At 38.8% G+C, this 27,669-nt stretch overlaps 1 long non-coding RNA gene across 1 annotated transcript in view; it reads right to left on the bottom strand.

Annotated features, from left to right (window-relative positions):
- The window catches only part of LOC120619164 (uncharacterized), a 78,833-nt gene that overhangs the window by 6,567 nt on the left and 44,597 nt on the right, over nucleotides 1-27,669 (bottom strand). Inside the window, exon 2 of the long non-coding RNA XR_005657381.1 lies at nucleotides 3,459-3,587. This is a non-coding gene — a long non-coding RNA (uncharacterized LOC120619164). The remainder of the gene's footprint in view (nucleotides 1-3,458; nucleotides 3,588-27,669) is intronic.

Below are 27,669 nucleotides of genomic sequence, written 5' to 3'. Positions count from 1 at the left end.
GAAGTATTCCTTTCTCTGGGATAACTGCCCAAGAGCATAACTGCTGGCTCATACAACTAGTAGCTGTATGTTTAGTTTTGTAAGAAAACTACCAAATTAGTTTTCAGAGAGGCTGTACCATTTAACGTCTTCACTAATAATGTATGTATGAGTGACCCAGTTTTTTCTCATATAAACATATGTTAAACTTTTTTTTTTTTTTAGCCATCCTGGTAGGTATATAGTGGTATCTCGCTGTGGTTTTAATCTGTATTTCCCTAAAGGCTAATGATGTTGAGCATCTTTTCATGAGCCTACTTGCCATCTGTATATCCTCATTAGTGAAATGTCTGCTTATGTCAGTTTGTTCATTTTCTAAATTATTTTACTGCAAAAGATGAAGTAGAACGTCCAACATCTGATTTTCTGTGTTAAATTCTCTTTTGCCACTTATGTTTCAAATTTGTTATTGTTATGCCTGGTGACAAATGGTCTCAATTTTCCTTCATTGGTGAATGTCTGGATTTCCCCTTCATTCCTAAAGATGTGAAATTTGGGGGTTGACAGTTCCTTTCTTTCAACACTTGAGAAATGATATGATATGCCATTTCTTCTAGTCTCTGTGGCTTTTGATAAAACTACTGTCATTCAAATGGTTTTCCCCATTTTTCTCTCATTACCTACAAGGTTTTGTCTTTGTTTTTAGCTTTAGAAGTCAGACTATATGGTTTGATGTGGATTTCTATGGGTTTGTCCTTTTTGTGATTCACTTGGCTCCTTAATTAGGTAGGTTTAACTCTCTTGTCAAATTGGGAAGTTTTCAGCCATTATTTTTTCAGACCCACTCTTTTACCTCTCCTTCTAGGTCTCTAATGACACCAACATTAGACTTTTTGTTACAGTCTCACAGGTACCTGTGGCTCTATTCACGTTTTTTCTCAGACTATTTTCTCTCTTTTTTTTTCAGAATGAGTGATTTCCATTTTATCTCCAAGTCACCTGGATTGTTTCCTCTGTCTCATCCATTTTGTTCTGGGGCCCATCCATAGAGAGTTTTTATTTAGGTTATTCTATTTTTCAGTTCTAATTTCCATTTGGTCCTTCTTTATGCCTTCTGTTTATTTGCTAAAACTTTCTGTTTTTCATGCGTTTTATGCGTGTTTATAATTGCTTATGGAAATGTTTTTTTATAATGGTTGCTTTAAAGTCTTTTTCAGATCATTTTACTATCTCTGTCATCTCACTGTTGGCATCGACCGATGATCTTTTTTCATTCAAGATGAGATTTTCCTGGTTCTTGGCATGATGAGTGATTTTGTATTAAAATCTGGACATTCTGAGTGTTTTGTTATGAGGCCCTGGGTCTTATTTAAACCTTCTGCATTAGTTGGCTTCATCTGACACTTTCCCAGCAGGAGAAGGGAGATGCTGCCTTATGATTTCCAGGTGGGCTGGACGTCCAACTTTTCCACTTGGCCCCTGTTGACACTGGATGGGGAGAGATGCTCAGTTTTACTGCTGGACAGTGCAAGTCCCACCTCCCCACTGGGCCTCCACTGGGACCCTCTGGCTTACAGTCTGACAAAGGTGGGAGTCTGTACTCCCCATTCAGCCTTCGCTGGCATAGGTAGCTGTAGGTCTCTAGTTACTTTTGATGTTGCTGTTGTTTTGTTGTTGTTGGTTTGTTTGTTTTTTCTGTGGTGTTTGGCTGGAGTGGAGTGCTTATTATTTAAAAACTTTCTGTCTTGCTAAGCTACCCTTTCCTGGTCCTTTGAATAAAGAAAGAAGGCTTTTGTTGGGACTTTTTTGTCCACATATCTTGACATTTTGGGTTGCCAAGCTTTTTCCTCTCTAGGTCTGGGATAACTGAGGTAAAAAGAAAATCTAGGATATTCATCAGCATATATTCCTTGGGCCCTAAAGTCTCTAACTGGTCTTCATTCTTCTCTCCACTTTTCAGTCTTTTTATGTTTAGTTCATATATAATGTGCCGATATTTTTGTTGTATTTGGTGGGAAGAATAGGGGAAAGAGCATCTATTCCATCTTCCAAGAAGCAGAAGTCTCCTCTACCACCATATTTTTAAATTTTGATATCATGATTTCAATATAATGTGTTTCCTTTGCAATCCAATAAGTTTTACTTATGCATTTATGAACAATATTCTGAGAATCAACAGGCATCCATCAAGGTCTACAGACAGAACTACACTTTGGGAAAAACAAAATTTTAAGGGAGATCCAAAGGAAGCAGCACAAAATTATATTCCAAGATAATACAACGGGCCCAGCTCCCTTCTGTACAGCACACTGTGACTCTTCTAACTTCCACGCATTCTGTCCAATGCCACCCAGGATGCACAGAGGAAGGAAACTATAAGTAGAAGTAGGACAATTACATGGAGAGGAGTAGGGTACTGTCCATCAGAACGCAAGGCTGTTGCTTAGAAGGTGACTCAAGCCGGTGGACTTTCAGGAAAGCTCCAGAATGTCACCCTGGCATTTTAAAGTCAGCCATTCTTGCCATCACTTTGGGTGTGGGCTTTCCATTCCACAGGACAGCCCCTTCCTAATTGTACTATATTGAAGATCCCCTTTTCAGTGGCGTAGGACACTCGTAGGCAGGCCTTCGGCCTGAAAGAGACGGAAGTTGCTGTCTCTCTAATGGCAAGCTGTGAAATAGAAGGGGAAGACCACACACTAGGACTTGAAAGGGACTGTCAATCACCATCAGATTAGACTTAAATGTGTATCTATTCTTTCATTAGACCATGATTTCCTCAAAGGAAATAAGGAAACATATATCCTCAGCGTGTAGCACAAATTGACACATATAGCAAATACCTAAAAATGTGGCTGAAGGAACAAATAAGCAAATCTATTCCATAATATATATTAGAACTTACCCAAAGACCTTGTGCTTGTATATTTTTATTTTAATTGGAAAACATTCTTAGATTATTTAAGACAAACTTTAGCCATTTCTTAGGCTTTCATTCCTAACTTTTTCTTATCCACCCACTTCTACTAACCCAAACTTGAGCAATAAAATGTATGCATACTTTCTCCATTTCCCAGGCCATCTGGCAGAGATGTCATGCATGTTGATACCTCATAAATGTGTTCATAAATGGCACAAAGTTTCGTGGTCCAATCACAACAATGCCATTCTCCTCCTCCATTTCCCTGTCCCACCCCAAGGGTCAAGGTGAACACATCCTAGGCAATCTGGATACTATCACCATGGAAACAAGATTGATTCAGATAAACCAGTAACTGGCGGTAATGCTTTTAGTTAATTAGAACCTGGAAACACAAAGAGATAAAAATCTTGAGTACGGTATCATAAATCTTTAAACCATGTAGCCCTCCTCAACACCGAACTCTTCTTAAAACCAAATGACAACATAAAGAAACCATTTGCATATCTCGGTGTGAAATAGCTACCCAACCAAGTCCAAGAAATAAAACGTACACTACCTGAGAGTTGAAAGGAAATGACTAAGAAGAAGCTGGGAAATGGTTCACAGCATCAGGAATGACGACTGGTACAGCAAGGTGACATTCCACGCCTCCTCTCTGGGCAGGGCGTACAGGACAGCCTCTGAACTGTAACGAAGGATAAACCCAGGTTGATCTTACTAAGGCCAATGACAAAAGAGGCTAGGCAGTGAATCTGACAGCTAATACTGTGAGAGAGGCTACTGATGGCAATAAATGAATAACCTGTCTGGAACTCTCCATCAGTGAGGTAGAAGCCACTGAAGAAGTTCAAGTCTGAATAGATTCAGGTCTCAGAGGGAACATCTTCTGCATAGCCCAGTTAAAGAAATTAAAACAGTGAATATTTAAGGTAAATTTTAAGATAAATTGATCCCCATGCTTAAATAGAAAAGAGTTGTTGTTTGAATTAAAAACAAGACAAACATCTGAAGTAAATTAAGTTTTGATGAAATAAAAAACAGATTTTAGATATACTTATGCCTAGTACATACAAAACATGGATATTTGACTTGTAATTGATGTTTTAAAATTATCTTTGTTGTTGTAAAATTAACATTATAGAGTTATAAATGTCAAGTTGCATAAAATCACTATAGGTATAATGTCAATTAAGTTGCCTAGATTGAACTTCCAAATGAATTGATTTTCAAACACGCTTATTCTCTCTCTCTCTCTCTCTCTCTCTCTCTCTCTCTCTCTCTCTCTCTCTCTCTGTGTGTGTGTGTGTGTGTGTGTGTGTGTGTGTGTGTGTGTGTGTGTGTGTGTGTTTTCATCCTGTGGCAGACTGGAAGTTGGATCGAGGAGGGATGGCTACTCAAATCTCTTCTACAATCATTGCCTAGGAGAGAAGATAAAACTTGGTTGACTGCTCAGCTGGTGCTTGAGTGGGACAGAAAATATGAACAGAGAAACCTCATAAATTAGAAGGGTTACAATTCCTTTCCCCCTATAATTTAAAACTTTTGAGAAGTCTGAGTCATATAGCAAATTATCTCTCTACCATATCATAGGATTTCTATCCTGCATTGCAAGATAAAGAGAAGTACAAAGTAGCTCCCTTTATCTTGCTAGATTTTTATACTTTCCTATTTCAGGTGTTCCTTCTGGTTACGCTCAATTTGCAGTGTATAATTGCTTCAGGCATTCATTTAAAACAAATAAACTTGATTATTTGTAACTGCTAATAATACCTTAGAATTGTATAAAACCTATCAGCTGGCAAAACATTTTCACGATTTTATGACCCTTACAATAAGATAGTAGTGTGTGGAATAGGTCTTTTAGAAGAAAGAGTAACTAATCCAATCTCCTTATTTCACAAGAAAGAAAGAATCACAAGGGTAGAATGACTTGCCAATGTCATTTTGCTCTTTTGGGGCAAAACCAAGATGAGACTTTGGATCCAGCCCATTTTCGTCCACACAAACTGCCTCAAGTTGATTAGCCCATATTTTAAAGACACCAAACTGAGGCCCCATGAGTTTGTGTGACGTTTTTAAGGTTATATGGCAAATAAGTGCCAAAGTCAAAAGTAAAACCTACTCGCCACTGTCCTTCTCTCTTCTTCATCCATTACAGAATTTTGATTTACCATTGTAGATTGTTTACACATCATTTACAAACAAGAAAAATGAGGGTTTTCTCTAAATTTAATAATGAAACTACTTCCAGCCATTGAAGAAGTCACTTTAATGGAAGGCACAAACAAATGGTTTTCTCGCTAGGCATTTGAAAATGCAAGTTTGGAACCAGGTCAACAAGACTCTTCAGTCCTCACCATACATGAAAGTTAATGCATGAGAATAAGTTAGGTCTCTCCAAAAGAACCTGCCGTTTGGGGAGAGAACAGAAGAGGCCAAGCTTCTGTTAGAGGATATCAACATTTGAGAGACATGCGATCCAATGTAAGAGACTAAGACGCAGTTAACAATCTGGAAAAGAACAAAAATGGTCTGCCTGGGAGCAAGGCAAGACCTTGCTAATGGTTATTATTAGACATTTCTAATTGTTCATCCTTTCCCCAGTGCCTGCCTTGAGGCACAAAACCCAGGAAACGTCTGTCAAGGCTGCCAGGCGCTCCTGTCAGTTACCTCCCTTTATAGACTGGGCAGAGGCTGCAACCTCCTCAACCCACACCCTCTCGCTCTGCCAAAAAGAAAGTGAGAAACAATTCGAGGGGGCTGGGGAGGAGCATTGCATTCTGGAAGGGGAGCACCAACAAGGTAAGCACGGGGGAGGAGGCGGGCAGAGTCCTGGAAGCCCTGCCTTCCACGCATCTCAATGCTCTGGAGAGACGGAGGCCCAGGTGATAGGCGTGGACAGTTTTCCTCCACACAGCAAAGTCTGACTTGGTGAATTCCTTCAAGAGGCTGGGAATTGGGCCATGATTTTAAACACATCAATATACTCTTAATGTGTAGCTCAAGAAAGAAGATTCTCACTCACAAATGGACAGAGTAGGAACGAGAAACACATTAGTCACTTCCAAGATTGAAGCATCTGATTCTTTGGGTCACGCTGCTGACTCTCTGGTCTCAAGTTCATGGCCTCTTTTTCTCACTTACAAGCTCTTCTGAACCTCTTTGCCTGATAGGGATGGATCTGAAGAGTAGCCCTTACAAAAACCACCCAGGAGTTCAAGTCAACATAAGTTAACCGTTTATTGTGGTTTCCAAATATCAACTGTGGCATTAGGCTGTGTTAATAGAGGCAGAACATTCAGGATGAGGGAGGTGACCAACCCACTCTGCTTGTGGACCTGTCATAGCAGGAGCATTACTGTAGTTCACTTCTGTTGCCACATCTGGTTATGAAGGGGTACATCCTGTAAAAAGTTGCCTGATCATGAAGGGAGGAGGGGAATTTAGTCACAGCTGAAGTCTTAATGTAGGACTTAGGGGAGGGAGGTATGCAGTGCAGATGTCTAATCATTTGGCCCATTGGGAGTGTCCTTTTATAAACATCACAAATAAGGTGTTTGCCAGCAGGCAGCCCGGCACCTCATCTACTCCCATGGCTCAGGGTATCATTTGCAAATTAGCATCTCCCTTCAGATTATATATGTAACCAATTGCCTACATCTACAACTAATGTTGATGGAGAGCTCGTGAGAAAGTTCTACCTCAATTTTGAAACAAAGATGAGGAAATACCTTCTTTCTTTCTGCTAGATGTGAATAAAAAAGTGTGTGATCTTGATTGCTACAAGCATCCTTGCTGTCACCATAAGGAGAACCAGCTTCTGGATAAAGTTGACACGGTCGGCCACAGAACAGAGGTGAATAGAACCCGTGTGACGAGCACTCGTGTGCTCATCAGCTAACATGACTTAGCCGGTGAACCAACCAACCCTGAGACCACTCTCTGTCTCTGTTTCCCATACGCAAGCTAAAAAATGTCTTCATTCTTCAAGTTGGTTCAAATTGGATTTTCAGTAACAAAGTCAAAACATCCCAACCCAAACATTTTGTATTCTCCACTAGTATATGTGGCAAGCAAGAGTTTTGCTCTGAACTATCCACGTTTAATAAAGGTCAGACCCATCACTTGGTCTTATTAAAAAGGTACCCTAACGAGAGACAGGGACTCTTTCTGTCTGATTCATCTTACATATGATCTATGCTCTACAGTGCCTAAGAGGAGATGCTGGCATCACAGCATTACCGCCCAGCAGCTGTGTGACCCTGAGAAAGTTACTTAGGTTCTCTGGGCCTCAATTTCTTCACCTACGAATGGAGATACCTATCTCAGAGGGTTATTGTCAGGATCAAATGAAATGATACACATGTATTAGTTGCAATAAGTTTCAGCTATGCATAACATTTAAAACAAAAACTATGGCTTAAACAGGATAGAAGTTTCCTTCATTCTCACATGCAAGTGTCCAAGAAAGACAGCTGCTACCTTGTGGCCTGACCCTCAAGTTTCCCTCATGGCACACAACAGTTCCTGGAGCTCCAGCCATTCAGTCCCCGTTCCATGCAGGAGGACAGACGCAGAAGAAAAGGGTGTTGCTCTGCTCTTCTGGGCATTTCTTGGAGGTTGCATACACCGCTTCCGCCATCTCCTGTGCTCAGCTAAAAACCAAAGGATTCCTTACGGAAGAAGGGGAGAAAGCACGCCACCCCCACTACAACCTGTGAAACCTGAGTACCAGCATCTGTGCATGGCTGCTATTCATACTAAAAATCTCCACTCCTTGAATCCTGCTGTATGCAACAACGTGGGGAAACCTGGACGACATTATGCTAAATGATATAAGCCAGTCACAGAAGGACAAGTACCCTGTGACTCCACGTGGAGGGGACATCTAAACTAGTTAAACTCACAGGAGCAGAATGTAGAACTGTGTTTGCCAGCAGCTGGCAGAGGAGGGAAATGAGGATTCGCTCTATAAAAGGTATAAAATTTCAGTTGTGTGAGATGAGTAAGTTCTAGAGATCTGCTGTGCAATGCAGAATCTGTAGTGAACAACACTGTGTTATACATTTAAAACACTGTTAAGAGAGTGGGCCTCATATTAAGTGTTCTTATCACAAATTTTTAAATCTCTCCTTAGTTTCATCATAAGAGCGTGCCCCTCCCAAGCCCACCCTGTCTTTAGGCCCATTGGGGGCCTATTTAAATTAACAGCTGTTGAGATAAAACACCGTATAAGCACAAGACATACAGAAATGAAAGATGCAATTCCCACTCACTGTAAAGTAAGACGTGACTGTGATGTCACAGCGTGTACAGCTGTGCCTGGCTCACAGGAAGGGCTCGCTGAATCTTTGCAATTCCTTTTTTTTTTTTTAATCTTTCATAGCTTTTTTTTTTTTATTATTAGTTTCAATTATACAGTACATTGATTAGACATTTATATAGTTTATGAACGATCCCCCTAATCTCTCTTTCTTTCCTCTGGCCTTCCGCCTGGCCTGAATCTTTGCAATTCTGATTCTTGTGGCTCAGGGCCTAGACTCAGGGGCCAGGAGGGCTTGAGCTTGAATTCCTGCTCTACCACTACCATCTGCGCAGCCTTGGACAAGCCACGAACCTCTCCGTGCAGCTGCTCTGTTTTCATTCTTCCGCAGCTACGTCTGTCATTTCACTTATTGCAGGAAAGAACGTTACATCTGAGATCCTTTTGTAAACTTGACATTTCAGTCTCAAGTCTTGTAGATCCCAAGATTCTAAAAAGTTATTATCTAGAATGTGACTTCTAAATGTCACTGCATGAGCAAAGGAAAGGATTATTTTTCTCTACACCCCCTCATGGCCTCTGAGAAAAAGAAAATGCTTCTTAAACCGGCGCTTTCGACTAGCTGCACGAATAACATGTCTGGTCAAGTATGTGAGGTTCCAGTGTACAAGAAGCACCCTGGGACAAAGGAGCCAAGAGTCCAGAAAATACGTAAAATGGATTTACTCATCTTACAAGAAAAGATAAGACAGCTAACACTTGTAATCACACAGCTTGGAAATCTAAAAATAGCTTTTCCATTAAAGGCCAGATCTCTAAGATGTGAAATAGAGAAGCAGGTAAACAGAGCAATTAGGTTTGTGTCTCAGACGGTTAGCTGGTGATTCAAGTTAAGCATGAATGAAGATTTGGTTGGCTAGGTTAGCAATTTATTGGTTTTATCATGAGAAGTGATATTCTCAATAAAAATCTTCTCTGAGTTTGTCGGAATGAGAAAGGGGAGAAGAGGAGAGGAGAAGAAGAAGTTAGAGGAAGAAAAAGAAAGAGGATGTTAACATGTCTATATTTGTAGGAAACGAACGTTCTGGGCATCTCCAGTGGAAGAATAAAGAGCCCAGGGCTTAGTGCTGGCAAAGAACACAACATGCACTCTCAAGACCCTCCGAGGCCACCTCACTGGAAGGGAAGACTAGCTCAATCATAGATTATCTGGTTGGCTTCGATTTTAAGTAATCAAAAATATTTACCACCCCTTTCTACAACAAATGGCTCTCTAAGTCAAAGCAATAATTTAACAATTTGTAGAGCAGGCGGCCGGCTTCAGGAGGTGTGATTTTATCTACAAAATGCCTTGTCAGGAAGCTTTCCAATCCTCAAGGTCTAAAAACCTAAAACTATTAGTTGAAAGTATTCACACAAAAAAATCATGTTCTAGAAACTAAAGCGTCTGAGGTTACTCAAATTGCCAAGTATGTATGAATATCGTATTAGCATAGCCCTGGTCAAGAGAGCCTATCTCATTCTAATGCCTTGTCTCTTACGTCCTGTTCTTCATTCATTAATGTCATTTGTCAAAATGGAGTTTCACTATAACATGGAAGTAAGAGCAATACTAGCAGATCCATATTTCACAAAGGACAGCCTGGAGGTGACTGAATTTATAAATCCAGAGTCTATAAATCAGGAGACTTTCAGTCCCCAAGATGTTAGCAAAAATAAATGAATGAATGAATGAATGAATGAATGAATGAATGAGTAAGTAAGTAAGTAAGTAAGTAAGTAAGTAAGTAAGAGACCTGGGGAAAATATTCTGAAGGCATTGCTGTTGGTTATGACACTTTTGTTTAGGAGTAGAAAATCTGAGTCTAATGACTGAAACCAAAAAAAAAAAGAAGGAAAAAATAAATTTACACACTCGGTGTTGATGTCCATCAAAATGTGACTCAGAAAGCCACCATGTGTCTGCTCCTTGGTATTCTCCCGCTCTGTCCTCCTCCTTCGCCCCTTGCCTGACTCCCTTCAACAGCAAGAAGGTCTGTTGCTGGCCCAGACTCCACATTCTTCAGCCACGTTGTCTGGAAGGAATATGAATATCTCCAGCCGCTCCCTCAAATAAGGGTGCGGGTATTTTTCCCATACTCTCTCACTTAGCATCTCTATGCCCCAACCACTTAAGTGGGCAGTCACAGGACCATTGTTAAACCAATCACTGAAAAGAAGAGTAAGGGTTTTGCTAATTGACAATGAGGACCTTCCCTTGGGCCTGAGGGTGCAGTCACTTTCACCTACTTCCCCCACCATAATGATTAAAAATATTTTCTTAATTCCCCAAAAGAAATATCTAGAGGTTGGTAGACGGCAAACAGACAAGTGTGAAGGAAGAATTCTGAGGAGAGAAAAAACAGATTATTATTTAGGATATTTTTTAATTGCAGAAATCAATTCTAATTAGCCTAAGCAGAAAATGGAACTTTATTATAAGGATCCAAAAAGATCCCTTAGGCTTAATGACATGAACACTACTGAAACTTCTGGAAGGATTCAGAACCCAGGGTATGAAGTCACTGAAATTTTCAGTCTTTATCTCTCCTTCGTGTGGATCTGGCGTCTCTACTGTGTGTGTGGACTGGTTTCCTTTGTTCTCACATCTACATGGTGGGTAAGCCTTCCACTGGCTCTTGGCAAGAAATAAAGTTCAGTTCCCTGAGAAAATAAATCTCATTTTCCAGGTCTCAGTTCTAGAATTCTAAGAAAGAAGTTCTATACAGTATGAATCAGGTGGCTTTCCTCAGTCATGAGGTAGACATTTTATGGAAGGACTCCCAAGGTCCACTTGTGTGACCTACAAGGATGAGATCATGGGGCAGTTCCCAGAGAAGCTATGGCTGAGACCCTTCAGTAATTGTCCAGTGTATACCCACTGCCATACTGGCCACATGAAATATTGAGAGTATAGACTTTGTTCTAAAATTGAAAATATATATAAAGAGAAGCATAGTATCAAGCAAAGTATCAGACTCAACAGAAAGAAGCAACACAAAGCTCCTATCCTTCCCCATCATTTGGCTGCAATCCTTTTGAGCATCCTCTGCACACCCAAAATGCTTTGTACCCATGCCGCTTAGCACACCTGACTGCATTGTCAGTTATTTCCATTATCACAGTGATTTACTGAGAAGACAGCATTCTTTCAGAACTGGAGACGTGGTTGTTTTCATTTTTAATTTAATGCACCAAACAAGTATACTAGTACCTTTCTCGGAATTAAAATTCATTCATATTTATTCAATGGATGAATTAATGGATGAATAAGTCTAAAGTTATCGTATTTATTAATTCACAAAACATTTGAATTAATTCACAAAGCATTTATTAAAATGTTTTGTGTGAAGAACTATTTGAGAAAGCATAGGAAAAGTTGGACACTAAAGACCTCATTTCTCCTCTCATGACTTGTACTTAAATGGAAAGATATTCAAAACATACTTAAATAATAAAAAAAAAATATGATCTCTTAACAAGTGTTTTCTTATTTTCTCTCAAAATATTTAATTGACTATTGTCAATTTAAGCCTTTTCTTTGTTATGAAAGTCTATAAAAAGGAACCCAATGCCATGTACTTGGAATATAGTAAGACTTCAATCAGTATGTGTTCCTGAATAAATATCAGCTTTAAGCATACTTTGTGAAAATGCTTACCAACAATTTTCACATAGCACACCTAAAAAATTACGTATTGGGTCAGGACCATTGGATCTGCTCCATGAGGCCAGTCCAGGTCTGAGGTGATTAGGAACATGTGGCTCCGACAATCTTAGGCAAGAGTCCATCTTTATGTGACACTTAAAAGGAAGAATACATGATATATGGTGGAATTTTTCATCCTAGATGAATCAAATGCTTTTAAACTCATGGAGACTTGCAGAGAACTTTGTTTTTTTTTTAAAATCATCTTTTAGGTAAGTCATTTTTAGCACTATCACCCACACCGGTATTTCTTTACATGAGGGAACGTGACTCCAAGCAGAACTGTGAGGAAAATTGATTTGAAGTGATGCCTCCAAGCTATCTCAGCTCCCAAAGCCTCAGCTGTTTGAGATTTGGATTTCCGGAAGATGAAACAATATGTGCATTTCACCTTTCTGTCTTTTTTTCTCCTATTTTCAGGAGTTAGCTTAGCTGCAAAATCTGGGAACGTTAAATTCAATTTCCTAATCTGCAGAGAGGATATGCAAAAGCATTTGATGGCACTTTTAAATGCCAGAACAACACGTCCTTTTGCCTATAAAATGTGTGTCCCCTAGAATGATTCCCAGACACCCCAAACTTAGCTCATTCCCAGGACCCCCCCATGCATATTTGCTCTGCACTCAAAGCTCCCATGTTGTCCTTCTCTGATGTGGCCTTTTGTGGTTGATAACACCACCACCTGCAGTCACCCAAGCCAGGGTCTCGTAGTCACCATGAGTCTCTCCCTCCCAAACACCCACTCCTTTTTAGCAAACCAGTCACTAAGTCCTATCGTTTCACCATATAAACTGTCTCCAACTGCCATTTACCCTCCATTCTCATGACTACCCTCATCTTTTCTATCTGGAGCCCTTCATTCCCACCTCCTTTCATTAATTCCCACTACGGCAGCCAAAAATGATCTTCTTAAGGATAAATACAAACATGTTATTCTTCTGCCCAAAAATCTTCACTCGTTCCCTCTTCCCCATAAACGGAAAAGTTGAACAGAACCTGACACAGAGTGAGCACTCGATAAATGTCATTTTTAGGCACTATTATTAACAAGACATAGAGCCTGAGAATACATTCTGCATCTGTTAGGTGCAGGTCCCAAGGTGAGAAATTAGCTGTCAAAAATGAAGGTGATAACTGCCCTAACACCAGAACAGAACTGGATTCTACATGCGGCTGAGACTGGCAGGAGCCCAGAAGAACAATCTGGAAAATGTCCAGCTCGGAAGAATCAACCTAAGATAAAAGAGCAAAAATGGCCAATGTGGGCACAATGCAATATGCACTCCAAATGACATGAAAGCATGTTTCAAAACCCCAGAGGAAAGATAAATATAATTCCATATTAGGGACACTAACATGGGAACATGAAGCTGAGGAAGACAAGGAATCAGTGTTAATTTGCATGAGCAAACACTTGTCAAGGGTCCTCAAGGCAGACGTGGAGAAGCCTGGTCCTGAGCAGTACTGCAGACACAGCCCGAGATTCACAGTGAGGCAGGCTGGGATTCTCTTGCCCTTGAAAACACAATTCCGAGTACTGTAGGAAGATGAAAGTGCATGGCACCTGCTCCTCATGCTGGGCAGAGAGTGATGAGACCACCTGGAATGTAGGACAGGCTATAAAAATGACATACTAAAGGTACAGATCTAGTTCTGTAGGAATATTGTGAAGGAAGCAGTTGATTCTGATTAGGGAAATTAAGTTTGACCAAAGAGAGGGCATTTGAGTTTGGCCTTGAATTAGAGGTGGAAAGTGACGGGGAGAGAGAGAATGGACATACAGGAGAGAGAGAATGAGAGAGAATAAGCTTGGGGGAAATATACCAGGAAGTTGTACTACAGACAGAAGCATAAGCATATGAATGTGGTTAAGGACTAGGAAGAAATAAAATGTGTCTAGATGTTCAGGAGAGGAGTCAGCAGCCATGAGTGAAAAACGAAATTGATAGGCAGGCCAGGGTCAGATCACAAAAGGCTCTCAACAGCATGACAGGGGCCTTGACATTCTCAGCCTCGCCAAGACCTTACGTCTTTACAGGCTTTCATTTTCACTGTCCCATCTGTTTTAAAGTCCCCAAAATCTTTAAAGTAGGTCGGTAGCCTAATTTGCCCCCACTTTAATGCAGATAAGGACACTGGGTCCAAGTGGCTTCCTAAATGACCAACCAACAAATGTCACAGTCAGACTAGAAACTAGATTTGCTGAGTGGCCACTTTTTCACATACCACAGGACTTTGGGAGCCACCAAGGGCCTTGTTACACAGGACTTTGAACACCAGGCTGAGATGTTTGATTCAATTTGTTTTTTGGGAAGAAGATTTAAATAAACAGAACAGGAATTTCAAGTCTGGCAGCAATCCATGAGGATGCACTGGGGAGCAGCCATGCTAAGGCTAGATCTAGAATGTTACAAAAAGAACCAACAAGATGAAATCCTATACAACGTATTTGTAAAGCTATGTATTTAAGTTTAAAAATATGCATTTTATGAATTCAGATTGCATAAGAACTGAATAGTTCCTAGGAAATAAATTATGGCTGTCGATTAACCACAAGATTAATGTAAGCTTAGTATTAGGTAGCTTCTAAAAATACATGTCCTTTTTGGCTGTTATCAGAAAATTAATGTCCAGAACAAGAAAGATATAAGACTGTGTGCTGCTTCCGCCACTCAGAAGTGTGTCCAGTTCCAGGTGTTAAGCTGGAGAAGGATACTCTTGATAAGCTGAGAAGGTATAAAATAAAACAAAGAGAGTGATGGTTAAGGACTTAAAAAAAACCATGTGAATTTTCTTAGGAAATCTGAACTTTAACAGGAGAAAAGAGAGTGAGAGGACCACAGATTTCGAGCCACAAGGAAGAATGGGGATCAGTTGTGGAACTGCACACAGAGTTTGGTGAAATCTAGGGTTATTTCCCCAAAACTGAGTCATCTGTAAATACTTAGCGTGAGACCCCATATGTACTAGCAATAGCTGAGCAGCTGTGTTAAGCCTGTTGTGGTTAATGGCTGTAATGGGAAACAGATTTGCTTGGAGAGTTTTGACATATCTAAAAAAATTTTGAATTCATAATTTTATACACACACATATGGTTATTTTAAACTTACAGCAAATTCAGAACATAAGTGAGTTATAAATTGTGGCAATAGAAAAAGAGAAACTTTATTATAGTTCATTCAGTCTCAATATATTTCTTCCTTTTGGAGTCATCAATAGAGAGTCATATGACATTATCTCTGTTCCACAGATACGATGCGTGATGCCTCATTTTGATAATTATTTATAAATCACCATTTTCCTTATTTGTATATTCTTAAAATAATTTACACAGATGGAAATTTTCCATTACTATATGTTCCTTCTTATATAAATACAGTTGTTGATTTCTAAATGATTTATCATTGTTAAATTATTAAATGTTCAGTAATGTAATATCAAACAAGGATCACAAAGTTTCTGTTTCTCATAATCTCTATGTGCTTTACGGAAGAAACAGCCATGGGATTGGACTTATTTTTAGGTTAGGGGAATAAAACATTTCCCTTAATCTCTGTTTAGTACTAATGTTGTCTTTCAAAAAATTATAAAATATAAAAAATTCATAAAAATTATTAAATGTTAACTCACCTGATAGTTTTACAAAAAAATATATAGATCACTTTATTAATACAGTTTCTTCTCACTTGTTTTCTACAGGCTTGCCTAATTTAATGGTTATGTGATGTATCACATCTTGAATTGTGAAGAATGACTATATAACGAATGCATATGTATTAGTCAGCAGTTGATGTGCATGATAAAAATCAATCCTAGTATTTACTACGCTGTTAATTAGAGCCTTTTGCTAACTAGTACTTCTACATTTAGAAAATGAAGCGCTATCACTCTAGAACATCTAGAGTGGGCCCTTAGGTAGCCATTGACATATGTTCAAATTAGACTTACAGTGAATCTCATTATGTTCTTATTCTTTGTAACATGCTAATTCGAGTAGTATATAAATCATATTTTAAACCACACATCTCCTTCCTTAATCAAAAATCCAAAACACGTTTATTCATACTGAACCCATTCTTTCTTATACATAAGAGAAATACAAAGAAGTAAAATTTGTGAAAAGCTTTCAATGGCTTATGGTCTGTTTGATGAAATAAGATATTTGTGAAGATACAATAATAAAGTTCTGTAAGATATGATATGACAGCTAAGTGAGTAATAATAACTAAAAATTATTTTGACAAAAATCATTTCATATCTATTCAGATCTTAAATCACTAATTCTTCCTTTTAGTCAAACAAACTTGAGGAAGACACATTATGTAAATTGTTGATCTATATGTTTGAACAGTTAATACTGGTGCTTTGTTTACAGGAAGTGCCTCTTGATGTATTACCAGTACCAGTTTCCATGATTTCCATTACACGCCTTGTACAATAGAGAAAGAATCCTGCTAAAACATGAAGTGGAATTCTTCAGTTAGCTTTGAACAACTGTAGTCAGTATTTTTTTTTTTTAATGAGCACATTCTGTTCTAGTCTTATTTATATTTAAAGGGGGGTTCTTTTACTGCAGCTCCTCAAAGATTAATTTTATTTATTTTGTTTCATTTGCCAGTGACACTTAGTTTAGAGGAGGGTCAGACTCAGCTATCCTAAAATGGGGATGATTTCTCTTATAACACAATGTCCACCTGAAACAAGTAATCGATATTTACATATCCAATCTTGACATCTGAAAGATTTACAAAAATTTTTCCTCCTGCATTTATCTTTAAATGTGATAAACATTGATGCTAAAAGAAGAAATTGCTGGATTACTGAGCATCGATAAAAAAAATTAACATTGTTTAACATTAGCAAGACTTGTCCTCATCCCTTGACTTCTCAACTATTTTCATTTATTGTTAGAGTTGCATGTTTGAACTTGTCTTCTTCTTATTACTTACTTAGAGAGTATAAGTCTTGGCTCACTTTTTACAAAGCATGCTATAACTCAAATGCCCTAATAGCTATGAAGAAGCAACAGTGCTATTAAAAGTCTTAAGTTCACTTCTTGCAATAGGTGATATTCCTTACCAATAAATATGTATAAATTATTTTTAGAAAAGGCTCTCTCTAGACAGCATCTTGCTGTAAACGTATATTATACATCAGAAGTTAGAGAAAAGTAAACATAGTAAAAATCCTCAACCTATAGAGTGGATCAGCTGTCCCCTGAAGACCAGTCCAAAAAGGATCCACCTACAGCGTGGTTAGCAAAGAGCAAACCACCTGGAAAGCGGTAAGTCAGAAATGATATGGCGTGAAGTTCAGACTACAGCAATGCATGACAATGAGAGTGTGAACTTGTAATAAGTGCTAATCCAAAGGAGAGATCACAGAAGGGATTTAGGAAGTTTAGAGTTGAAAAATGGAAATTAGTCAGTCCTGTGTTTAGGTCCCAGATAATGAGTTCAGGCTAATCAGAGAAAGAAAGCTCTTCGGGGTATTATCACTTGAAAAAAGATGTCCTTAAAGAATTCAATTTCCTTTGTTTCTACCCTATTCTCCAAATTTCTAAATAATATATATATATTATATATATATAAAACATATTTTTTTTTTTCTCCCTGAGTGGAAACTTCCAGGAAGCGACTACCTTGGGCAGAATCTGTTTTTATAAATTGATAAATTTGCAAATGTGTTTAGCACAAATTGATTTAAGAGCTTCTGTGACTGAAAATCCAGACTGGGAACAAAAAAAAAAATATATCAGTTGGTGACACTTGAGCCAGACTGCCAATCCTTTTACCTCACAATTTACAGTTTCATTTCTAACTATGGATCATTTATAAATATCTATAAACATCACAAATAGCGCTCACCTCGGTAAAATCTCTAAGGATGTGATATGATACCTATGTAAGTGAATCTGGAGGCTTTTTATTTTTTTACATTAAAGGCCCAGCAACCGAAAGTTAAAAGAACTTGGAATGAGTTCGCCCCGAGAGAGGTGCCTGTGACTAGGGGGCGGAAAAAAGAACTTAGAACTTTAGAAGTTCCACTTATATGAAAAAATAAAAAAGTAAAATGATAGACTCTAAGAAGGGAACAAATATTGAACACCTTCTAAGTGTAAGGCGTATAAAAAAGAAACAAAACATAGTTTCTGTCCTCAGGAAGGTCACGGGCAATTTGGAAAGAGAAGATACAGGAATGAAAAGTCAACTAGCAAAGGAATGCACAAAGCCCAAGGTGAAGATGAAAGCCCTGTAGACGAGGGGTCAGGGAACACTCTAAGGAAAGCCTCCGACGTGAGCAGGCCTTACAGGAAAGGAGTGGGAAAATAGGTAAGGAAAAATGTTTACCCAGATAGGAATCAAAGATGCACAAGACGTACTCATGGAGAATAAGCATGATATTTTAGAGAGTTTATCTAAAAAATCAATGCAAAGTAAGTTTTAAAAAGTAGGTTATGATCAGATTTTAAAAGCCGTTGAATGTAAAGATTTCGCATTTAGCCTTTATCCAAGTGTATTTGGAAAAAAAAAACTGTATCTTATTTATTTTGTACTTCCTGCTAGCCTCGCTCACTGCCTCTGTTGTTGGTGTGTGTGTGTGTCTGTGTGTGCGCGTGTGTGTGTGTGTGTGTGAGAGAGAGAGAGAGAGACAGAGACAGAGACAGAGAAATTGAGTTGGCGTCTGTTGAAAATGTAAAACAAAGTCTTTAAATAGTGACATAACATGCAAAACAATTTCTTAAAAACATTTACCTAGCTAAGCAAGATGTTCTAGATAGAGAAAAGGCTGATGGTAAGGAGACCACTTAAGAATAAGGGAAGATAAACTTACTTTATATTTGTTTTAGTAGAAGTTAAACACCTATTGCAGGTTTATTTTTAAAGGCAAGATGGTAGTTAAAGTCAGCACTCACAAAGATGCTCACATATTAATTAACGCACCATGTGACCCTGTGAACGCAAGTTGCACTAAACACATGTTGTGATTATGAGGTTTGAAGTTATTATCAGCATCGACATCTCAGTTAGTTGCTCCCAAACATTTCTACCAAATTTAGAAAGTGTTAGGGCATATGTCCACTAACTCTCAGTAAGATTTTCTTGGAAGAAAAGAAGCAAAAGTACTTTCAAGATTTCTGTGGAAAATATCTCTTAAATTGAAATTATCACAACTGATACATCATAAAAGGCGGAATGTCTTTTAAAAAGGGTTTTGATGGGAATTTAGGCTTAATCTAATACATAAGGTAGATGGAAAACTGAGGCAAATGCAGCAAATTGGTTCTGTAGATCTGGTTCATGGAAAGGAGAAAGTAGAGGAAAAGAAAGAAATACTCAAGACTAACGTGGGTATTACTGTTGTTTTTGCTTGTTTGTTTGTTTGTTTTTTAATCACCAAATGTACAAATAAGTTTCATATATAGGCTTGGCTTTAGAGTAAGAGCCACTTGGGAGGTTTTATATTTTATAGTTTTGTTCTGTTCCTAGGAACAATACCAAAGTCCTTCCACAGACATCTTAATCATCACTTCACAAGCATGACTGAGCTTCAGATGGAAACCAGATTCCACTTGGTCACCTACCAAACAGGAGATTAAACAAGCTGCACTGTGCCTCTAGGAGGACAAAAAGCCAAAAGGCACATTTATCGCTTCTGAATCACAGGGAGGCTGGCTTTCAAACAAGATTTTCCTCTTCGGGACCATTTTAAATAGTCAATTAGTAGGTGATTGGGAGGAGCCAAGAAAGGAGGCCCTGGGAGTTTGGGGAGCCATGTCATGAGTCATCCTACAGCCGTGTTTCCATTGCAATGTGCAGAATGGGAATGGTTTAGAGTTGAACAAAAGTCTTTCAAAAGTAACGTTTGATTCTGGCACTAGATAGAGCTAGCTGTATGCTGGGCTTGAGGGACACCAAAAAATTCAACAAACTTCTCTCTGCAACGCAAATCACTCCAGCGAACCGAGCCTTCATAATTGCATCAGGTTAGTACTATCAATAAGCAAAAGCTTCACTTAAATAGAAACACTTAGAAGTCAGTAGACTACTAAAACATTTATTAATTCACTGATTGATTTGTCAGATATTTTTAATGCCTACCATTCTAGGTTCAGGAAGTCAAGAGGAGAATAAACTCTTAGGGTATTTACATAGTGAGGCCAAAGACAATAATAAAATCTATCAAATGTCAGTGGCAATGGGTATAAATGAAGACACATAAACAGGGTAAAGGCGATCATGATAGTGATGAGGGGGAGTGCAATTTTCTATTGGACAGTGAAGGAAACCCTCTCAGAAAGGGGGACACTAGAGGCCTGGAGGAAGTGAGGGAATGAGCCACACAAATATATCTGGGGAAAAAATTATTCAAACACAGGAACAGCAAATGCCAAGGCCTGAAGGAAGGAGAGTTCCTGGCATGTTCCCTATATAGCAACTCACCTGGTGTGGCTGGAGTGGGGGTCATGGGGTAAAGGGGAAAAGATGGATCGCAAAGGGGCTGTGAGTTCGGAAAGAGGTTAGAAAGTTTCAGGCAACGGTGAGTATTTTCGCATTGACTTTCAATGGAAAGCCATTCACTGGTTTTGAGTGAAGGAATGATATGCTATTTTAAAAGGATCGCTGGGGCCTCTGTGTGGCAGATGATGGAGTGGGCAGAAGCAGAGAGAATGAAGAGGCAGCTATTACAGTGATCACAGTGAGAGGCTTGGAGTAAGGAGAGACCCACTGAAGTGATAAGAAGTGGTTGTAGACCCGTCAGATTTGACCAGGGAGCATAGAAGAATCAAAGATGAACACATGTTTTTTTGTCTGAGCAACTGAAAGATGGAGTTGCCATACCCACAGGAAAATGAGGGAGGAGTATGGAATTAAGAGCACAGTTGTTTTGGTTTTTTTAGTTACAGTTGACATACAACATTATATTGGTTTCAGGTGTACAACAGCAATTCAACATTGATATACTTTATGATCACCACAATAAGTATAGTAACCATCTGTCACTATGCACAGTTATTATGATATTGACTATATTCCCTATGCTATACATTACATCCTATGATTGTTTAAAAATTATACTTGACATACAATATTATGTTAGTTCCAGATATACAACATAGGGCACAGTTTTGATCGTGACATTTGAAATGCCTATTCGACACTTGAATGGAAAAAAGCAAGGAGCCCGTTGTGCGTATAGAGTTCCAGAGAAAGTTCGAAGGTGAAAATATTGGGAATCATCAGTTTTCAGATGATGTTCAAAGAAATGAGATTAGATGAGTTTTCATGGAGAGTGAGTATAGAGACGGAAGGTGAGGTTCTCATACTGAGACAAAGTCTAGAGTTTGGGAACATGAAGAGGAACCAGTAAAGGAACACTAAGAAAAAGTAGGCTCATCAAACAGAAGAATAAACAAGAATTAATGATGTCTTAGAAACCAAGTAAAGAAAGCATTTCAAAAAAGGAAGGAGAAACTGTCAATGCTGCTGACTGGACAAGGAAGATGAGAACCAAGAATTTAACATTTGCTTGGACAACATGGAAGTCATTAACGACCTTGGCAAAGAAAGCTTCTGTGGAGAAGAGAGAAGAAATTTTGATTGAAATGGGTGAAGGATTAGAGGGGAAGAATCAGAGACAGAGAGTGCAAACAACTCCTTCAAGAGTTTAATTGTAGGGACATTGGAGGGACATGTGGGGATTCAAGGAAGGAGTTACTAAAATGAAAGTTGTTTCAGCATGTTTGTTGCTGGGTGAAGGTCTAATGAAGAGGGGAGAGAGATAAAGGGAGGCGATTGTAGGAGCCACGTCCTTTATAACATGGGAGGGGTAGGAGCCAGTGGACAATTAATGATAACTGTTTTAGATAAGAGCCCTGGGTGTAGTTCTTTGTCATATTAATTGGTCAAATAGGCAGGCTCTTTCAGTACTGATAATAAAGTTTCATCTAGCACTTACGATGTATCAGGCACTATTTTAATAACTTGATATATGCCATGTCTCATCTTCAAAACACCTCGATGAATTAAATTGAGCCCACAATTCGTTCATTTATTTAATCATTGAACAAATATTTAATAAGAGCCTACTATGTTCTAAGCACTATACTAGCTATTGCAGAATAAAAAGTGAACAACAAAATTACCAGGTAATAGTTATGGAATGTTCATGATGCACCAAGCTCTTGGCTAAGAACTCCAAATTTATAATCTCATTTACTTGAGGAATTGGGAAGGGCTCTGAGTATGCAGGGTCTGGAAGGCCCAGGAGAGTTTAAATTGCATTCTAACTTTAACAAAGAGTCACTGAAACTTTTTAAGCAGGAGAGCACATACCGGATTTACATTTAAAGATAGCTTGTATGCAGTGTAGCAGATGAAATAGAAATATTGGTAGCGAGGGGCCGTATTTGATAGTGGACGCAGGGAGACCAGCTGCCAGGCTGTGTAGTTGTAGCCGGGAAGAGAGATGATAGTGATGAGTGGACACAGAGAGAAGTAACAGGATCTGAGACATATTTTGGAGATGGCAGCATAGGATGTGGTGATCAAATAAGTGGAAAGAAGGGTAACTCCTGGGGTTTTGACTTGAGCACCTGGGTAGATGGCGAATCCAGTTATCGAGATGGGAAAACTTAAGGGGTGAGACGGGGACACGTTTGGGAAGAATCAAGCCTTCTCTTTTGGATAAATTTTGTTAGAAACATTAGAAAAACGTCAATGGTATAAAGATAATATTTAAAGTCATGGTATGGGTGAAGGTACCTAGGAGGAGTGAGGTGAGGGAGGAAGACAAGGGAAAAGAGAGGGATCCAGGAAAAGCCCGAAAGAGCCTCAACATTTAACATTTGAATCAGGAAGGAGACTCTGGCGTGGAGTGGTAACGGTGCTAAGAAAACCATCCACTGTGGTCAGAGGGAGACCAAGAGAGTGTGGCCCCATGGAAGCCAGTGGAGGTGTTTGTCAAGACAAAGGAATTGGTCAGTTATTCCAAATGCTGATGAGAACTGAGAAAAATAAGGACAGAGGAGCATCAACTGAATGTGGCGACACAGAAATTACTGACAAACATGATAACAGTGTTTTAGGGAGGACAGAGAAGATGACATATGTCATTACCACAGGTTGCTGAGAAATGGGGAGATGTGTGTGCAAGTGAGGGCTTTCTCAGCATAGGCATCTTAAAAGAAAGTGAGGCATGTTAAAGAACTTTAAAAGTTTATTTGACCGGAAACATCGATGTGAATGAGGCGTCGACAAATCAAAAAGTGGTTAGGAGCACTCCAGGACAAGAGTTGGGGACGGGCTTTTCTAGAGAAAAGGTGAGAGCAAAGCCAGAAAATGATTTGATTGACTATCAAATGGTTTGACTGCCTTTTTCGGAAAAGCCTACTTGGCTGTTTGTGACTGGCTGTTCTTAGGTTTTGATTTCTTAACCTTGAGGCATTTGCAGGCTTGGGTTTGGGGTTGCTTATGTAGGCGGCTAAGGTATGCAAACCACTTCAGTCTAATGGCCTCCATGTTTAATTAATTTAACAGGAGCTATGCGAGCCTGTTAGGTAGGCTAGTACATGATCTGGTAGAAAAGAGCACCATGTGTTGTAGGTGATACTGAAAGAATATTGTGTAATTGAATTTTTAGGGAAAGTGAGAGAAAACAGCATCCTAACCCAAATGGAAAAAATAATCATGAATGCAAGAGGGACACTACGTCTTCATTATAAGGAGGAAGAAGAAGAAAACAGGTACAAACCTAGGTAGGTTCGTAAATGTGAAAATAGGAAAGAAGATTAAGAAATTTGCTGATTAAAAGCAAAGCCAAGGTACAAATCAGCTTGGTCTACATTGAAGCAAGATGGCCACAGACAAAACAGCCTTTTTAAAATCGCTTTCAATTGCTGAGCAGGGTCTCTGCCAGACATGGAGAATTGCTAATTTCTGAGAGGAAAAATGGCCATAACTTCGGCCCAGCCTTGCTGGGGACATCCTGCTTGTACCTCCTCCCTGACAGGACCTCTGCTCAGACATTTTAGCAAAAGACAGAGAGAGGAGGTAGCTTTCCTCATTCTGAGACAAGGTCAAGCAGGCAGATCCCTCCCTTATAATGAGTGGGAGCAGAACTGGTTCCAATTGGTTCATTTATTTTTTTTAGCCTTCTCGTGTAATTAATTCAAATCCTAAATATTTAGCCATTCTGGGTTTTAAACTTCACATCGGTGAGTGTCGCTCGTATCAAATTTGGAAACTGTTTCAGACAACTATTTTTCCAAAGCACCAGTTATGACAAACGCTTTTTCCCCACCCCAGCCCCCTGCCTCCCCCTGCCTGCCCTCTTTCTCCCGTTCTTGTACCATTTTTTTCTTGACTGGTCCTCAGAGCTTTTACCAAGACAACGTCAAGGCTTTTCTCTTTCCTTCTCTTGGCCGCCAACATTTTCTAATCGTTTTCTAATCAAGAAGCAGCATTCTTCCCATCATAATTCTCAGATTAAAGTCTTGTGTCCCACTAGATGATATTTGGCATATGTTATATTTTGTTTTCTATAATGATTTATATCAGTCACAGGAAAAACCTTAAATTGTAAAAATCAAGTGCTCAACCAAATTCTGTTTGAAAATCCACATAAGTATGTTTTTCCCGCCTCTTCAAGGATTTCAGGACAGGCATTTTTGTTATTCTAATCTATACTCAACCCTCACTAGCAGCACTCCTGCTGATTCTGGGCTATTATCTTTCATCTCTCATTTTGCTCAGTCAGTTCCACACCTACTCCCCATCATTCTCCTCAGTAATCCTGTCAAAAAAAAAAGAAATCAGTTTGCTACTTCCTATTAAAGTGGTTCATCCAGCAATTCTTCCCTTTTATGGAAGAAAAATGAAGGTGGAAATAAGTTCTCCTCCGTGCACCCCTGACACAGGCAGGGCTGAATTTCTAATACAGGTACTGTGTCATTTTAGATAATTTACAGAGACGGCTGCACTTTAATCAAACCTTATTAAAATAGAAATGTTCATTATACTTCTTGAGCAGTTGCCGAATTGTACATTGGCTCACTCTCTGAAAGCATTTACTTTTAGGGTAATATGACTATAATAAGTGCTATTGAAGGAGAAGCCTTGCATATGCCCAGAACTAGACCAGGGACAAAGAGACTGGAAATTAAAAAAAAAAAAAAATTTAGACCTGTAGGGAGCTCTGGGTCTTAGATATTAAAGCAGCTTAATGTGAGCTAGGCTGTCAGATACAGAATTTAGTCCACCTGGAAGAAGGAAGGGTAAAGATATTGTTAATGTTTAAACATTATAACCCAAAACTTGGACTAAGGGATTGCTCTCTGAAAAAAATGTAAACTATGAAATTAAGAGATGGATGTTTTTCCTAAAGGTAGGAGTCACATCACTAAACAATAACTTATAAATAGGAGGCTGAAGGTTTTTCTCTATGTAGACAAGATGCAGTTCTAGCTGAGACTCAGTATTGAAAACGGTAGGATTGATAACTTTATTCACGTATCTAAAAAAGAGGACAAGGAGGAAAGGGAAGATGCAGACACCAGGTCCTTGTGTGTCCTGTCACACTGTGACCCCAGAGGCCCACTGGAAGGATTTCGGGTAACCTCCTTCCAGTTAAGAGCTCTCTGTATAGAGCATTAATTCAAACTGGTGATTGCGTTCACATTTACATTTTGATATAATTTCACACTGTCCAAGAAGCTGCAGGAATAGTACAAAGAATTTCTGTATACTTTTCACCCAAATGTTATGTTAGTATTTTGTACTTGCTTTATCCTTACCTGTCTCACTTCTCTCTCTCCCTCTCTAATTTCTGTTTTGAACTATTGGATTGTCAGTTGCAGACACAATGCCCCTTTACCCCTAAATAACTTCAGTGTGTATTTCTTTTCTAGCCCTGTTACAATGGTCAAAATCAAGAAAATAACATTGGTTAAAAATTATCACCGATTCCGTAGACATTATCCCAGGAGTGTGTTTTATATCAACAATAAAAATCCCATATCAAGCACTGATTCAGTTCAAGCACTGTCTCTGTGCCCTCCTCTTATCTGGAATTAGTCCTCAAACTTTCATGACAGTGACATTTGAATAGTATACATCATCTGTTTGATAGAATGGCCTTTGATTTGGGTTTACCTGATGTTTCTTTATGATTAGATTCCATTTATGCATTTTGGGCAGAAATGTCACAGAGTGATACACTTATCTTCGTAGCCTTTTTATCAAGAGGGCATATCAATGTCATTTTGCCCTGTTACTGGTGATGCTAATTTTAATCATTGTGCTAAGATATTTTCTACCAGGTTTCTCCACTATAATTTTGGTTTTTCCTTTTATATTTTAAGTATGTGATGGGAAGCTATTTTGATACTGTGTATGTATCTTACTACTCACTAGTGACTAGTGACTTTAATAGTGACTTGTGCCTAAATTACTGATTATTGTCATGGTTGCTGAATGGTCATTTTCAAATTCCATCACTCCTTCATCACTTATTATTTGACTTTTTTACTATAAGGAAGACCTTTTCCTTCTTCCCAGTGATTTTATATATTTATATGTCAATATCAACTTATGCAATAGATTGCAATCCACATATATACTCAATGGATTATAATTTTTTGCTATCATTATTTGAGGCTCAAATTGAAGCAGATGTAGCCACAAACCAGTAATTTAAAAAAAAAAGTACAGATTTATGGCTTTTATTAAAAAAACTGGTGTTCTAGCAAACCTGAGGCACTGATTGCCTGTATCAGAATATAGCCCAGCAAAATGAAAGCAGGCCTGCCTCCTCCGAGCCAGACTGCAAGCCTCTTGATTGACATGGCTCGTTAACATGTCCTAACCTTGCATTTATGTTTCTAACGCTATCATAGGACTTTTCAGAAAGTGATGCAGATTATGTTTATTTTGACTACGTTCACCCAGGAAAACCTCTGATGATGACTCGTGTGTGTAGATCAACTACAGTTGACCATTCAGGTTTTTAGCTCCTCCATTCTCAAAACAGATATTTCTTAGAGCAAATTATTAGATTGGCATTCTGGTGTCTACCTAAGCCTTGTTTGGATATTAGTTATTGCTACTCAGTTTCTTGGGACCTGTTTAAATATGAACACCAACTGGAGTATGTCTTTGTCCTTCAAAGTAGAGGACAAGCACCATAGCAGCCAGTCAAGACACCACCTGGCCTTCTCTGCCCCTGCCAGACATTCATTAGACCACAGGCACCACCTTCTATTCCCAGATAAGCAAGGGTCGTTTGGAAAGTAAATACAAAGCAAGAATAAACACACAGGGGATGTTTACGGAGGGTAGAAATGATAACATAAATGGAAGTTGATGACTTGCTGCTCAAGCAAACAACCAGCAGCGGGGGAAAGATTAGGGAAGACAATCGTGGAAGACAGAAGCAGTGATGTGATGAGAAAGTTCTGATTGAAAAAATGGAGGAAAAAAATGACCTAGGAAGAGCTTAAGATAAATGGCGAGCAAACAAAGCAAGTCAAATTTCTCCAATTTCTTCTTGTGATATAAGTTATATCTAAATGGTGTAGGGTCCAATGTTGCTTTTTTTAACAATTCAGTTTAGGATAAAGGGATCCTGAGCTTGTGGAAATCTGCAGTAGCAAGTGTTGTACTAGTTACTGACAAATCTGCTGTCAATTCGTAGGTAATCTACTCAAATTGTCATTTTGAGAAGTATAAATTAATACAATACAATTAAATCTACAAT

Source organism: Pteropus medius, unplaced genomic scaffold, assembly GCF_902729225.1.
Source record: "Pteropus medius unplaced genomic scaffold, Ma_sr-lr_union100, whole genome shotgun sequence".
Lineage (NCBI taxonomy): Eukaryota > Metazoa > Chordata > Mammalia > Chiroptera > Pteropodidae > Pteropus > Pteropus medius.
Note: the sequence above shows the minus strand (reverse complement) of the source record. Positions and strands in the feature narration are given on the sequence as shown.